General features: G+C 42.7%; 1 protein-coding gene across 13 annotated transcripts in view; it reads left to right on the top strand.

Annotated features, from left to right (window-relative positions):
- LOC116952152 (teneurin-4-like) overlaps window positions 1-15,964 on the top strand; it is a 430,454-nt gene that overhangs the window by 43,940 nt on the left and 370,550 nt on the right. For all 13 annotated transcript variants that reach the window (XM_032971246.2, XM_032971251.2, XM_032971247.2 and 10 more), the window contains one exon: window positions 12,768-12,831. The gene's annotated coding sequence lies outside the window, so the exon portion shown is untranslated. The remainder of the gene's footprint in view (window positions 1-12,767; window positions 12,832-15,964) is intronic.

Raw genomic sequence — 15,964 nt, 5'->3', positions numbered from 1 at the left:
TCGGTGGTATTGATAAATGCCGGTAAACTATTGCAAATATTCCATACCACATAATGCATTTATATTCTCATATAAATAATGCATTTAATATTTTCATCATACATGGTAGAATGTGCATACGAAAGAGGAGGGCTTCTCCATGGGGATCGAACACATTGCTCGCTTTATTCTGAGAGGGAGCGCCGGCTTAGAAGTCGCTCGTTTCATATTTGTAGCCCTGTGCCCTGAACTCGGATGGCGTGGGTGGGGGTTGGCACTCTGATTCGGGAAAAAAATATTTATTGATATTGAATATTTTTGTTATCTGGGGCAGCTCCCATTATGCCGCGCTAGCTGCTTGTTTGCAGAGAAGCGTCCGTTTCTGGGAATGTTACTTAATGCTGCCGGTTAATTTGTCAATGAGTGGCACACGAGAGCGTTTTCTTGGTAAGAGCAACCGAGCGTCAGTCGAAATGCTATCGGAGGCGGCTTTGCGTTTCTTGTGCCGCCTGTCTTGAAAATTACAACGCACGCACATTTTTTTTTGTCATGTCGAGAGGGCCAGCTTTTAAACCGTTGGTTTTATTTGAACATCTGGTCAAAACAGGAACAGCTTAAAATGGACATTTGCACTGTTTAGCCAAGTGGGTAAACTTTCTGGCTGCTCGAAGGTCATTTAGTGATCACTCCAGAGCAAAATGCTTCTTCAAGACATGGCCAAGGGCAGCTTTAGTGGTTTGTTCAACGGTTCCACTGGGGAATGGCAGCGGTGTTGACCTTTCTCAAAGACGTTGAGACGTTCTCGACAAAACCGGTCGCGGATTGATCAGGTGCTGACTAAGTATTCAGGAAGCCGTGCGAATACATCATCAACAGCAGCAGCAGCAGGGCCCTTGATGTCGAAGGAGTGGTGCCCGGAGTTTTAAGGATAAGAGCGCAGCCACTCCACATGGCGCATTCCCCTTCGTGGCTGGAATTATTCAATCCGCGGTTCGCTGTGTCAACAAAATCGTTAACGCCCAGCGCACTAATTCTCGGATTCTGTGTAGACAGGAAATTATCCCTAGGTATGTGCATTTGTAGCCTCGAGCCAGGATTGGATGAGGCTGCGGAATGAGAATATCACAAAATATGAAAAAAAATCAACAACAATCCGTCTTCACCTTGGCCAAGGGGATATCATCACGAATAAACCTTTCATGTGCAAAAATAAAATAAAAACACAAAGTGGAATGATTCCTGACCGCAACTTAAAAGTCACCAGGAGGGAGCACACACGGAGACTTTCTGCATTCGTAAAAGGCGAGGGGGGGGGGGTAATTGTTGCGGACGTTCTTGCTGTGCCCCCAAATTCACCGACCTTTTAGATTTCATGCCATGACATCCACTTTCGCAGTCATAGAAAATGTGACCTTCAAGTCAAATGGGACCCCTGTTGCAACTAAGTCATACACATTAATAAACAGCATTATCCAGAGGAGGCAGGCTTACGGGATGCCCCACGCTGTGAAAAACACCAGTTTATAGATATATTGCGCCTGTTGCATATGAGCTGTTCGAGCAGCATTTTATGAAACAAAATCATAATTCAGATGTAAAATATATATGTAATAAACAAAGGGATAATGCAAGTTGTGCGCCTGTCGTTAAACATGACGATGTTTGTTTTGATCAGCTTTGCCTTTCTGTTTTTTTAGATTATGCCATTTAAAAACGGACATCATTAACTTCCAGAATGAATTCTGAATGTGTAAACCCGGCCATTTGAAACCTTGCAAGTAACTTGATGAGAGCTATGTCAGTTTTTAAGGGAAAAAAAAATCCACCGTGTTCATATTTCTTTGCTAAAATTCTCTCCTGCTATCCTTTATTTTGAATTTCCACATAATTTAGACACGTTAAAATATCTTTTCCTAACTGACAGACACCCAAAAGCTCACTTTTTTCAAAATATGAGATTCCGTGCTTCATTACGAACGTGAAATGGATAACTAAGATCTAAAATGTATACCGTATAGTGAATTGAACTTTAAAATGAAATCCACGGACACTGGGGCATCTGAAGAGATGTGCATTTTGTTTAAGGTATAGTATTTTTGTCCGAGTAATAAATGGTACAATGTGTGTTCCCATGGAGCAAAATTGGCAAAAAACAACAGTACCAACCAAACAACATTATTATTTACCGCTACTCCAATGTGCAATGGCCGTAGCCTCTTAGAGCAACTTCGCCGAGAGCCCACATGATGATGTAAGACTTTATTTATACACGTTTGTTACAGAAAAGGCAAAGTGTTGTTCCCAGAAATCAGAAGGGGGAGGATTAAAATTTGCCAAAAGTGCCATTTGCGTTTCAAAAAGCAATAAATGCCGGCGAATAAGTGGCGCCATTCACCGGCGGACGTGGAGCGCGTCTGGCCCGGCGAGCCGTGGCTAGCTCAGCAGGCCGCAGCCGGCCCTGTTGGCCCGGTGAGCCACAGCTGGCCGCAGCTAGCCCGCTGAGCCGTGGCTGGCCAAGTGGGCCGCAGCTGGCCTCAGTCGGCCCGGAGAGCCGGGGTTGGCCCGGCCGGCACAGCTGGCCCAGCTGGCCTGGTGAGCCACAGCTGGCCTGGTGAGCCACAGCTGGCGTGGCTGGCCTGGCTGCCACTCATTCATACGTCTTGACCAGATGCCATCAGCCCTGCTGGTGATGTGTCCAAACCAATCCCAATTCTCTTAAGCAAATCTGTATGATGTCGCTAACTTGTGTTTGTTCTATGATTCAGGAGCTCCTCATTCTGTTTGTAATTCCAGGCATGCACCTCTCCACCCTTCTTCACACACTTGTAAGCGTTCAATCGCCTTTTGCCGCGTTTGAGATGCTTGTATTACCTAGGATCTCAAATAATATGCAAGAAAATATAGTAACGTATTATTTTACTGAAATGTCAGTTTGTGTTTTTAAAGTTCCTTTACGAGACCATTATGCAGATCGTCCATTCACACCGGAGGGTGTTCCACCCACCAGCGAGAAGTTTGGGTCGCCGCGGATGATATGTAACGATGAGCTGCTGCTGCTGCTTTGGGGCGTGCCGTGGGATCTCTCTGTCTACGGGGAAGTGAACTGCGGATCTGTGATCAAGTACCTCGCAGTTCATTACTGAGTGACACGGAGAGAGAGGAGTGGTGCAAGCAAGAGTCGGGGGGCCTCCGTTGAGGATAAGGGGGACTTTCTGTAGTGGCATAAAAAATGAGAAATGCGCCCAATTTAATTAACGATATTTTGCAGAGTAGATCTATGGCTGTGATAAATGAAACCAAAATGTTTGTGGGAGTGCACTGCATTTGTAATAAAAAAAAATATTTACAGCCCTTTGTCAACATACCGCTGGATAAATGCCTCCCTATCCTATGTTGGCCATGCATTGCGTCGGTGAAATGGTTCGGTTATGTCCGCCCACTGATGTCAGCCATGGCTGGGAAAATAATTCGGCTTGCACGGTTCAGAGCACAGTGTGCGAACCCCTGCCTCTCCCCCCCCCCCCCCCCCACCAGAATGCAATGCACTTTTTTCAAATACTGCATACAAAAATAAGACAAAGTAAATGTTAAAATCATGTTGCCTTGGGTGTACTTTGTCACGTACCAATGCAGGTTGGCATGGTCATTGCATAAGCTTGTCAAACCTCAATCTTAGATGTTACACGGCACTGAAGTCCACTGTACAGAGCGGAAAACCACACTCGTTCTCTGTGAATCCCGTAAACACCTTGGAATTCTTTCACTTCAAAAATGGCCTTGATTACTCTCCCATCCAGATCACAATTTGATGGTCAACTGTCAATACTTTATGATCACTTCACTTGCAATTGCAATTGACTCCACGTATCCTTGTCTGTTTACATTGTCACCCTATTATATTTGTTAAATGTCTAGCATTTCTGCAACTTGCGCTTGTAATTATACAATGATCAGTCTAAACATAATTCTATCTGAGACAACTTGCGCCGCTCGAAATTGTAACATGTAGCTTTGATTTAACTTTGATTTCAGGTTTAGTGCAATATTTTAGATTTTGCATGTTTTGACTTTTTGCTTGCCTCATCGTTGTACTTTTTATTCCTCGAAATCTCGGTGACCCAGGTTACTCTATCCTCGTCTCACCTGGTTGCACAAAATAAATATGAAATCTGTTGCAAGGACTGCAATAGTGATGTTATGCATTCCTCTCTCGCGACATTTAAAAAAAAACACGTCTCGGTGAAATTTGAAGGCGTAATTAAGTGACCACGATGATAAAATTATGGAAATGTGACACGCGTGTACTCCCACGTGGTTAACCTCCGATTGACAGTAGTTTCCCTGTCTTTTCTATGAACGCAAGTCACGGAACACTAGAACATTGAGGAGAGGGATGCGGCTTGGGTAACTATAACTTAGTGAGGGATAAAGCAGCTTTTGTGTGTCCATCAGCCTTACTGTTGTCATTGTGCTGGACACTTTAACGAGATCCCCGGTTTATCGGTGCTGCCTTGCCATGGCTACTTTTTTGTGTTCCAGCGGTCAGTAGTAAAGTTTGTTGGGCAGTGTCAGGAGAAAATGTCATTTTGATGCCCTCGATTCTCCGTCTCGTGCTTTTTGCCTTTCCCGCTGTGTTTATGAAGCGTCCGCTGCTCTCTGCGCTGTCTCCGTTTGTATGGAAGTTACATTATTCTGCCGGGGAAAAGGCCCATTTTTATATTCTACCTTTGGGGGGGGGGGGGGAAATAAGGGTGAAAGAAGTGAGAAATGTTCTCAATATTAATTATAATAAATATAACTTGACAAAGCTTTCGTGACTGCAGGAATTCATATTCTTTGGGTCTTTCGGTAAAGCCACGTAGATGGAAAAATAATAAATACGTAATAATACATTCTACTTTTATAATAAATTATTGTATTACTTTTCTATCTACGTGGCTTTAATCGAAAAACCCAAAGAATATGATAAATATATATGAAGCAGCCAAGAGTGGGGGGCAATTATGGGCCTGCTTAAGGAGGGATTTCATAATTCACTCACTGTTGCCATTGTGTAAATTACAAGTGTTTACAAACTCCTTTAGACACACAGCTCTTTATTATTAGTAGTATGCAGTATATAAAGATAATTATAAGAGTGCGGATGGATTATAGTCTGGTGGAGTGACAACAAAGTGGTTTGCAGGCTGCGACACGAACACGGAGACCTGGGTTTGTGATCCGGTCATGGCTTACATCGGTGGCCGAGCAAAATCGAAAACGGGTTTTGCACCCTACCCCTTCATCAACTGGCACTGACCATCACGGTGAAACACAATGCCATGGCACTGGAGGCCTTTACCGGACAGCAGATTAATGCTAATTGCTGTAAATTGTGCACATGTACATATACAGCAAAATTATTACACATGGCTCGCATGAATAATTTTTTCCCTTGAAAAAAGGACACTTTAAGGATCAGTGGGCTCTCCTTACCTTTATTACAAATTAAAACAAATATGTACCTTGTGTCACTTTACTTATTCAGTTTGAAATGAGCTCCATGTCCATCGTGTGATGCATGATGTCAAATTATATTAGTTTTCATCGATAAGAGTGTTTGCACAAAGGATTCTCCCTGGAAATGTGCTTTCTTTTTTTTGACTGGAAATGGGAGGACAATCGTCCAAAAACACTCTTTTTTTTTGTTTGTCATATATATTAAACCCTTTTGTAAATGGCTCTTCGCGGATCTTTTCCTCTCTCCACCGTTTCAACATTCAACACCTGTCGTGAGGTCACTGGCTGGGGCATCCCCGGGCCTGACAGTCGAGTGCATCTTCAGATGACACGAGAAAATTGTAGTGAACTTGCTTTGATTTTTAACTGAAATTCCCACCATCTTTAGGTGATGACATCCTCTGTCACCGCTCTGATTTGCTTCGGAGAGTTATTACTGCCACTGCCCCGCTTTGCGTGACCCCCCTTGGACCGTGTGGTGTGATTGCAAATAGTAAGATGAAAGACATTTCATCTAGGATCTATATGTTAAATACAAATTTAATGTACATCATATCACGGACTACATATTTATTCATTTTTATGTAATTAATTGACTGCTTTTGATATGTTAATGTAAGCAAAAAGGTATCAACAGGTAAATTCATGCAAAAACAAGCTTCTGATTTTAGTATATTAGTTTGTCTTTAGTTTATGTTCATTTAATATTTGATGGCTATGCATGTGTTGGGAGTGCTGAGTGTAGTTTTCCTTTTGAGGTGTTCTGTTTTATAGCCTCACCTTACATTGCGTTATTATTCAAAGGTAAAATCGGGCCTCTATTTTCAGGTACATTCGCTGGCTCGAAAACAACAATCAAAACCAAAGCCAACGCTTCGAAAAGCAAGTGAATCTGCGATCAGTACGTTAGTTGTTCCTTGTTCACCTAAGATCTCACTTGCAAAAGACACTTGACGCCTCAGTGGGCTCTCTCAAATGGAAGCAAAAAAGAAACAAGGCCCTATAAACTAATGATTGAAAACATTTCGTGTAAAACTAGAATGTTTTTAGAATACGTTAGTCAAGCTTATAATTTCATAACGAGGAGCGGGTGGGGCAGTGGTTTTTAGTCCACTGTGCTGTGTACCCAGCCAGTTTGATTCCTGGGCATGGCCAACATCAGTAGTGAAGTGATATGTAAACTGATCCTAAACATCCACATTCACCCACCTACACTGGCCAGTGTGGTTGAAGTCTGGTCAAACAACACCCCTATGTCTGATAGGGAAGCAGATAAAGAAGAAGCTGTAAATTACAAATATATAAATCGTTTATGAATACAATATATTTATTAAATATGATTTTCGAGTCAAAATAGCATATGTAACTTAAACGGTCTAATAAAAAAAAACATGGTATTATTAGTGTATGTACCTGTTGCATTAGTGGTGGGGTCTGTTTGGCATTAAATCACGTGGGGGGATAAGTTGGGTGGAAACCAGAACGGACTGAATTGATCTAATCTTCCCCCAAGCCGGGCTTTAAAAACTGTAACGGTACAGGCGGCATTTACAGTGATGGATGCCGAAGTTACCCTAATCAGTTATAGGCATGCATTAAATTGGAGTTCTGTCCTGGCTCGTTCAAAGTTGGAACTTCAACCTGTGTATTAATGCAGGGCCAGTGCTCAGAGGGAGGGGGGAGGAGGATGGTGGGTTGGGCAGACGACAGCATGCCAACCGTGCAGGTAGCAAAGCCAAGCCTTTAAGTAAGTCATATGCAGAATGGTTTTTATAGCCTGGGCATTGACTGGTCTGGCTGGCATTCAGCCATCTGGACTGCACCGTAAACATTGCATCGAAGAAGCAGCGGTGGCTGAGTGTGTTGCTAATGGGTGATATTTTGAAATTCCATATTAAATTAATATTTTGCCCATGCGCTATTTTTTTTCAAACATTCGTGCAATTGTAATCATTATCGTGACAGCTATACGCGTGGCGATTTGTATGTCGCGTGTAACGTAAAGCCACGATTCCTCTGGATATTGGTGGCGGTGTTGTTTAACACGATGCAGTGTTGTGTCGTGTGCTTCTGTCCGCCTTGAATGGACAAGGCTGCTGAGAGGAGGCTTGCAGACCATCATTAAAACGCATTGTTTCACGTTTTACGGTTTACAAATGAACAGCTGGTTCAAGTGCCTCTCAACAAGATAATTTGCTGAGCTGGAAATGTTTTGTTTCCATATGCTGTATCGGAGGAACAAAAACAATCAACTTAAAAACATAATAAGGAATTGCTGTTGACGTATGCCAGCGTGTAAACTTGTTTATCGCATTGACTCTTATACTTAATGAAACTCTTTGTAAATACAATGAGCTTTTATGCCCCCCCCACCACCACCAAAAAAAAGGTTAAAAAAATCCATGAAGCTTATTCAACGACTATGCACATTATTTACACACATAACGTGACGCCGCCGTTGCCCAGTGAACACAGCTTGCCCTCTAGACAATTGACAAAGACATACACACATCCATCATAGAGGGGTTTTTTTTGGGTTAGACCACATGAATATAAATGTGTTGTTAAACCCGCCACCACCCGACACAGCGAATTGGTAAGGTTTGTCACGTAAAGAGAACATGGCATTTTGTTACTAGTACAGCACACCGGTGTGTTGGAGAGTAAATCCACAACATTCCCAATTTGAGTGTTATGGGTAATATTGGTCGTGAAAGCCTACGTGTTAAACCTACATACACACATATCGGTCAATTGATGAAGAATACTATTTTGCACCTTGTAAAAACATTGAAAATCAGTCACCACATTACTGTCTGTTGTTCTAAACATGTAACTACCGGGTTGACTTACAAGACAAAGTTTGGCCCTAATTTCCCATGTGGCAAAGAGTACGGGAAGCACACGGTTTGCTTCTTGTGAAAGATTTAACATAGTTTATAACATTAATTACATATTGGATTGTTTTTTATGCTCTACTCCGTGCAACCTAGGTGTTATTTACGAAGTACTCAATGTACCCCGAGACAAGACAGCTGTAAAGGTGATTCAAACTGCTTAGATACGTACCTGCTGATAAGGTCGCATGCTGAACATCGTGCGACCTGTGGACTAATCCATTCTTCCGCTGAGAGGAGGGGGGGGGGATTTCTCTCGGTAACACAGTTGACACTAGATTTAGGGACATTATTTAAATATGACCATTTATATTCATAAATATACATTAATTGTACGGAATTATAGTTAAAGAGCAATGGGCCAAGTCGTGTTTTATGATAACTGTGTTTTTTTTTGTTTTATAGACTAAGTTGTAGTGTGTTTATATTTTTAAATAACTTGGTAAAAAGACAAATAGGGACATTGCAGAATTCTGATTATTCCACGGAAAAAAAATGTTCACTTAAAATGCCATCTAGTGTATTTTTGTGATTGTGTTTATGAATTACTTTTGAGTAGAATTCGTTATTTTATCCAAAATATGGCATGGGGACACAAAAGGCATGGACTCGTGGTAGAATGACAATGTCCGTGCAAGCACAGTAGAAGCAGTATACAAGTATTACCCTTGGGAGCAAGGCCCGTTTTACGCTCATATCTGACGTGTTGCTTGTATCAGAAATCGCCTCGTCTTCCCCCCACCAGTGTCATATAAGCTTATGGTGCTCATGTCGGGGGCTTGCTTAGATTCAGATTCTACTCAAATGTATTTGTTTACCCAACTTTTTTAGTCAAGAAAGTTTAACTGTCAGGTAAACGCACAGGTGAGTGAATTGATGAAAAAAAAGACATTATTGAATACGTTCTTGAATGTAAAAATCATACACTGTTGACATCTGCACGAACCCTAAAATACAATATTGGAGAATAATGTGTGTACATCAGAATTTCGTGGGTTACTCTTGAAATTGTGTGCACACTGTGAATTCATGGGCATCTGCTGAACATTGTACTCATAGCACTGGGTTACAAATACAGCAAGAGCGATCTTTACTTTTTCTGAGCTAATCAGCCAGTGGCGCTATCCAGGTTGGCATTGGTGGTGCTGGCTCATTAGATGCCCTGTGCAGAGATAACTATAGCAATGTCCCCTTTCAATTCATAGAACCCCAGTGGAATTACAAAGTAGATGTGGACCAGAGATACAGATATTGGGAGATGAGAAAAATGCTAACAGAGGCATTGTAGTGAGATGAGAGGAGAGAGACTCAGACAAGACAGATTACATATATTAATTATATTTTTATGTTAATTAGCTTGTTATGGCGAGGTGATATAAATTTGAGTTGATTATCTTATGTACCCCTAATATTGTATTAATTCAGGGCCCCTTGAGCTGATTGGGGTCCTGAGCATTTCCTTGCTTTGAGGATCCATTACATTGTCCACTGCAGGTCTAAGGGAAGGTACTTGTGCCACTGTTGGTTCATCAAAGCCTCTAATTATTTTAAGCACCTGAGCAAAGATGCTATTGTTGTGGGATTTGGACATGTAGCGCTGCCACTAAATTGGACACTTTGGCTGTCAGGATGTTGAAGACGTGGTCCATTGGAAGGTCCTTTGAGATTAATTCAGTAACTGGTCTTAATGTAAATCTCACCCATAAACCTGCCATGCAGTGTGTCGCCCTTTATAAATGCACCTGCCGAATCAATTTTGCAAACAAATGAGCTCGTATCCCGCAGTTATTTTGCTCACAAGCAAATGGAGTCATCGATATGCGAGGTTTGTTCAATTTTTACGGAGACCAATGCTCATTAGTAATACTAGCCAAATTACTGCTCAGCGAACTCAATGCATCTTCATACCACTGTGGCTAAGTGAAAATGTCTTTTGATTATTTCACAAACTCATTCAGCAAGCGCGCACCAACTTAATTTTCGTTTGGCAATTATGTTCGGCAATCGCGAGGTGCTAATCACGTTGTTGCTTGGTACCACGTTGTATCGCACTGTGGCAACATTTCCTTGGAAATCTGGAGTTAACCGAGGATGTCCTCATTTTTGACAGTTGTCAGGGAAATTCCCGGGGATATTTTTTTTTTATATATATAGCTGGGAAAAAGCTCCTGCTATAGGCTGCCTCCCGAATTGGACCCTGTGGATATGGAGAGGAATTTATTTAACGGGGGAATCCGTAGATTGCTCGAGCAGATAAGTGCGTCCAGAAAGGAAAATATTACTCTGATGAATGACACACGTTGGTTCTCCTCCCGGGACATGTCCCTTGTGTTATTGACATCATGCCTATGAATGTATTTAAAGTGCCTCCAGTTACAAGGCTGACAAGAACATGTACAAATTCAAGTTTGGACCCCATCACGTTGATGACTTTTAGACCTTAAGTCATCAACCAGTTGTGGTTGGTAAGTGCTGGCTTCTCTCTTAGCCAAAATAAACTCTGAATGTTTAAATACAGTGCGTAAATGCCTAGAGGATTACTTGCATTCCAAACTCTTCCTACCTCAGAGTTAAAACACTGAATATGGCGTGTGTGTGTGTCTGTCTGTCTGTGCTTAAGTATTCATGCACGGCTGTGCTCGAGTGGTAGTGTCGCGGTTAGTGTGCTCGGGTCGCCGAAGGATCAGCGACCCGAATTCGATTCCTGCTCACGACCAACACCAGCGACGATGTTGTAAACCATCACCGCTGGGGAAACAAAGGCGTGGTGCTGGCCACCCATCCCCCTCGTGTGCCGTGCCGACCTTCATAGGTGCTCGCTAACAGCACTTGCCTCAACAGTCAGTTCAGGCTATACGGGGGATATCTTTGTGTGAGTGTGTGTTGTGTGTGCAACGCGCGGCTGTGCTGGAGTGAGTGTGTGCGGTACGGCCCGCTCCGTGTGTTGCTCCCACGGGAGAGTTCCCACGCCATCCTCGCTATCTCCCGTGCGCAACCATCGGCGCTTTAGAATCTTCGCAGATAAAACCCCGGCCTCCCTCCGCTATTATCTTTCCCTCCCTACGCTCCGCAGTGCGATTGCCTTCGTTGTATAAGAGTTTCAAACAGTTTGCCTGAAACTTGTGTTGTCCAACATTAGGCCGACGCTTGCTACCCTCGATGAAGTTTATATTACCTTTAATCACGCTGCATCTCAAGAGAAACATGTAGAGCTCGAGTCCTTTGAGTTCTAGATGCCGTTGCTAGATGCAGCCTCAATGTAGGAGGTTTACAGAACTGTTTGCAGGCCTGTCGGGAGAAATATGGACCGGCTTGTCATGCTTGCTGAGGAGTCCTCATTTTCTTCCCATGCCCAATCGCCAGTGTCAAAGGGAGCAACTTTGTCCCGGCTTACATTGCACTCAGTGTTATAAATATTAACTTTGCTGCGCTCGTCGTGATCGTCATCGTCATCAATCAGCCATGGTCAGTCGACTTCTGTGTGAAAGCCTCCCCAAGGTGCCACCGCCTCTCGCGATCCTGCATTGCGACAATCTACCGAGCCACCTGCACAACGGAAAGATGTCAGCGTTCCATCTCCGGCTTGGACGTAATCTTGTGGAAGTGTGTGCTTTTGTAATATTTTTTTTTTGAGATGGTAGACTAGATCCCAATTTTTTTTTTCGAATAAGTGAGGTAGGTGATGGAGACATTTTGTTACGTGTTATTGTGAGGCCCCTAAATTTTGGACCCCTCCCTCCATCCCCCTGGGCTCTCATGAGGCCTGGGTGTCTGACAGCACTTGACTCTTGCTCGCTGCAGTGTGACTTATGAATGGGACACAATGCAGCCTTTTGGCTGGCTCAGAGGACACCAGGTCATGCCATGCGTAGCTTCATCAGTGGTGCCTTCCATGGGTAAAGAAAGTACTCTTAATTTCTACATCGACTATCTATTTCAATATGGATCAGCAATACGATCACAGACGAAGAAGACCTAACAAAATCTGAGAGGTTTGCAGAGAGATGCTTATGTTGGAATTATACTGAGATCTGGATGGGGAAACAAACATATGCACTTTCACAGAAATTATATTTACGATTGAAGTAAAGGAAATGGGCTTTGGGCAGAACACATAACTTAGAAGGGGGTAATGATGACGATGACTTGATGGATGAGACTGCTGATGGAATGGCAGCCAAAGGAGAGTCAAACAAACCTGAGAGCAAGTCCACTGTAGAGGAGTGACATGGAGTCTAGTATTGCAGGAGCTCAAGAGATTGTGGCGACAACATGATGGGGAAGGCTTCATCCAGCAGTTGATAGACAATGGTCGACGACGATGATGTCTCCGAGCGTTTTAAGACTCATGTTTCACTCGTGTGTTTGTGTTTCCCCCCCCCCCCCCCTCAGTCTGACGAGAGCGCATGACCGTCCTCTCCCGTGGGACTACACAGCCTTCCTGCAAAAATTCTAGGTGAGGACGGACAGCATGAAACCTTGTGTGTGTGTGTGCTCACAGACCCAAACACAAATACATTAAGCAGCTTTCGCAAATATTTAACATGGCATTTAGCAAAGAATCCGTAACCTATTCATGCTTCGACAAAAAAAAACAGTCGTTTAAGTAAATACTTTCTTTCATAATCTGATCTGTAAATGGCAAATTTACAATTTTGACGGATGCGATTTGAATTTCATGAAACTTTCCCTGCACCTCTTTGTTGCATAACAAGTGTCATTGTATAGAGATGTAATTTAAGCCTGACCTTTCTATATTGCACGAAGTTACGGGAAGGGGTGATTTATTCAAACTTTCTAAGATTTCTGTTGGCAAAAGAATTGCCAACGGAATTTCTGCACAAATAAGAATAATGATAAAATGTCTGCACAATATGACGCGTCAACATTATCCAACTGTTTTGTTGTGGCCCAACCGACTTGTCAATCAACTTACTTTCTTTCACATGGTCGGCTTTTCAGACAAATTAAATAATCATATTTCTGTTTTAGAATAAATTTGAACAAAGCTCAGCACTCTAAATCATGTTATTGGTATCCATAGTTCGTTCATATTGCATTAGGATGTTTTATATCTCAGAGTCTATTTTGATATTTAGTTATGAAGTGAGCGCAATCATCAGTTGGTTCATGTTTTGAAATAATAATTCCATTTTCATTTGATTGTTTCCCATCTTATTGAACCTGAATTGGATGAAATAATAATAACAATAATGATACCAATGTACATCCCTTGGTAAATCTACTTTTGGATGATAATAATAATAATATTGCAATTCGTATCGCTCACGATATATCACGGACATAAATTACCTTGACTCTGAGGTGTGGGGCCTAGCTGGGTGTCACTCCTAAGCCAGGAGAAAGCGGTGGGCCTTTAAGAAAGGTAGGCCTTCAAGTGTCCAGTTTCTATTAACAGGAAGCCATAGATTGAATGTTGCTGCAAATGTGAATTGGGGTGGCGTTCGAGATGGTGGGGGTTGCCGCAGAAACATGACGCCTGGCATTGACGGTCCTCACCCTTGGTGTAAAAATAAAACAAGTAATATTTTTTTTCCAGGTAAGGCCCATTACGCTAGTTATTTACTTGGCCACAAATGATAGCTCAACGAAGTGGCTTGTCACCATGTGGAAATGTACAGCAGCCAAATGCTCGAAACGCGTGTCAACTCTAAATATGAAGGGAAAAATCAGAGCACCCGGAGAAATATACAGGAGTCTGGGTTAGGATCGAACCTTTGGCCTCCTGTATACCAGGCAAAGTAGCTAACATCTCGCCAGCGTGTACAGAGGGGAAGAGTTTACGAGTCGCGCTACAGAGATTTCTACAGTGAGATCTTGTGCAGGGCGACGAGAACAAGAGAGACAAACGATATCGGTGGCAAACCTGCACACGCGTTGTCGGTCGCGGTCGGTGATTTGGCCCCACTTTACAACGCTGGTCAGTGAGGAGGGTGGCGGCCTAGGCCCCGTTTCAGACATTGATCGCCACCGACGTTAGCCCTGGCAGGGGAATTGAAGGTGACGATTATCTGAACCGGTTCTGGGCCTCCCCTGGGTCGACGCAGCCTCAAATGAGAACTTGGTGCAGTGTGTAAACATCGCCATTCAGGAGACAAAGGCGGCCAGGCGTGATATTGGCCACCAACCCCCTCGTGTGCCGTGCCGCAACGGCCTTCAGAGGTCCTCGCTATCAGCATTTGCCTCAACACTCTGTTCATGCTATACTTGGGGTCTCTGTCATTTTGTATTAATATGATACGAGCTTGTTTGCCCATCCTAGGACAGAAGCTGTAATATTTACGAATTTTTTTAGTAGAGTATAATTGTGTGTTGTGTAAATTTCATGGCAGTGAAACTTGCACAAAAGTATGTAATGAAACACTTCACTGCAGTTCACTGTAGCACTGTTTTAATGGCAGTGATTCTTGCACAAACTATGTCATAAAACACCTCACTTTATGTCACTGTAGCACTGTATACAACTGACCTTCAATTTGTTCAAATTGACTGCTCTGATACTTTATTCTCTTCTGCTTTCAGTCGCTGGGGTTGAAATAAATTGTAAATTGATACAATATCTGGAAAATCACCGACAAATGTCGATTTTACCATAATGTAGAAGCATAAATTAGACTTACCTTTTGTCTCAAGTGCTGAAGAAATAAATAAATAAAGACATCAAATCCACTTTTTTGCTGCGCATAATTATTTATTAAATTCACATTCAATAAAGATACGTCAAACTTAAAGCGAATTTGCGAAAAAAATATATATATTTCCGCTCGACCCTCTGCGTGAGTGTAAAAATCCACCCGCTCATGAATATTCATGATGGGGGGGGGTGCGGCATGTGGAGTGACGTCACGCGCGTTACACACAGACATTCTTGGCTCATTATTTGAGTAATAAGAAGAGAGGCAGTCAGTCGTAGGAAGGGGAATACAGGAATGTTTTGAGCCTGGACTTGAACATTGATATTGAGTCGACATGAATGCCGCAATGTACACATTATTATTATTATTGCCTAGAGTATCATGGTTTCATCCCTTTCAGTCGAATGAATTATCATGACTCAGATTGTGGTGAATGTAGCAGCCTCTAGGGGCTGGAGGGATGAGTTGAAACCATTACATACAACATGTACAAATTGAAATACATGAGGTCTTACATGCGCGATTTAATGCACATATTATGAGCCGAAGAATCAAGATCAATGGGATCAACCTTGTTCACCCTTATACTACTACTAATAACTATAACCAAGTGAAGGCGACGATGAAAATTTAAATATAACAAAGTGTGGTCTGCCATTAAAAAGTCACGCTTTGTGGTTATTTAAATCTTGATCAGACCTTTGTTCTGAGAGAAGAGGAATCATCTTTGTTTTTGAATGTACAAACAAGCGTCCAAACATTTGTGAACAAAAACAAAATGGTGCGGCTTTTAGCTCATGTGTGCTCGTATAGAAATTTGGTCTCATTCAGGGGGCCCCCCCCAACCCCCTTACAATTTATGGAGGGGGCCGCTGACATTGTTCAGCCATCACTCACGTGCCCGGGCACTCGTGTAACCAAGCAGCAGCCCGT

This window comes from Petromyzon marinus, chromosome 45 (assembly GCF_048934315.1).
Source record: "Petromyzon marinus isolate PM22_M1 ecotype Great Lakes invasive population chromosome 45, UKy_Petmar_22M1.pri1.0, whole genome shotgun sequence".
Classification (NCBI taxonomy): domain Eukaryota; kingdom Metazoa; phylum Chordata; class Hyperoartia; order Petromyzontiformes; family Petromyzontidae; genus Petromyzon; species Petromyzon marinus.
The sequence above is the reverse complement of the archived record's forward strand: the minus strand, read 5'-3'. Positions and strand labels throughout refer to the sequence as shown.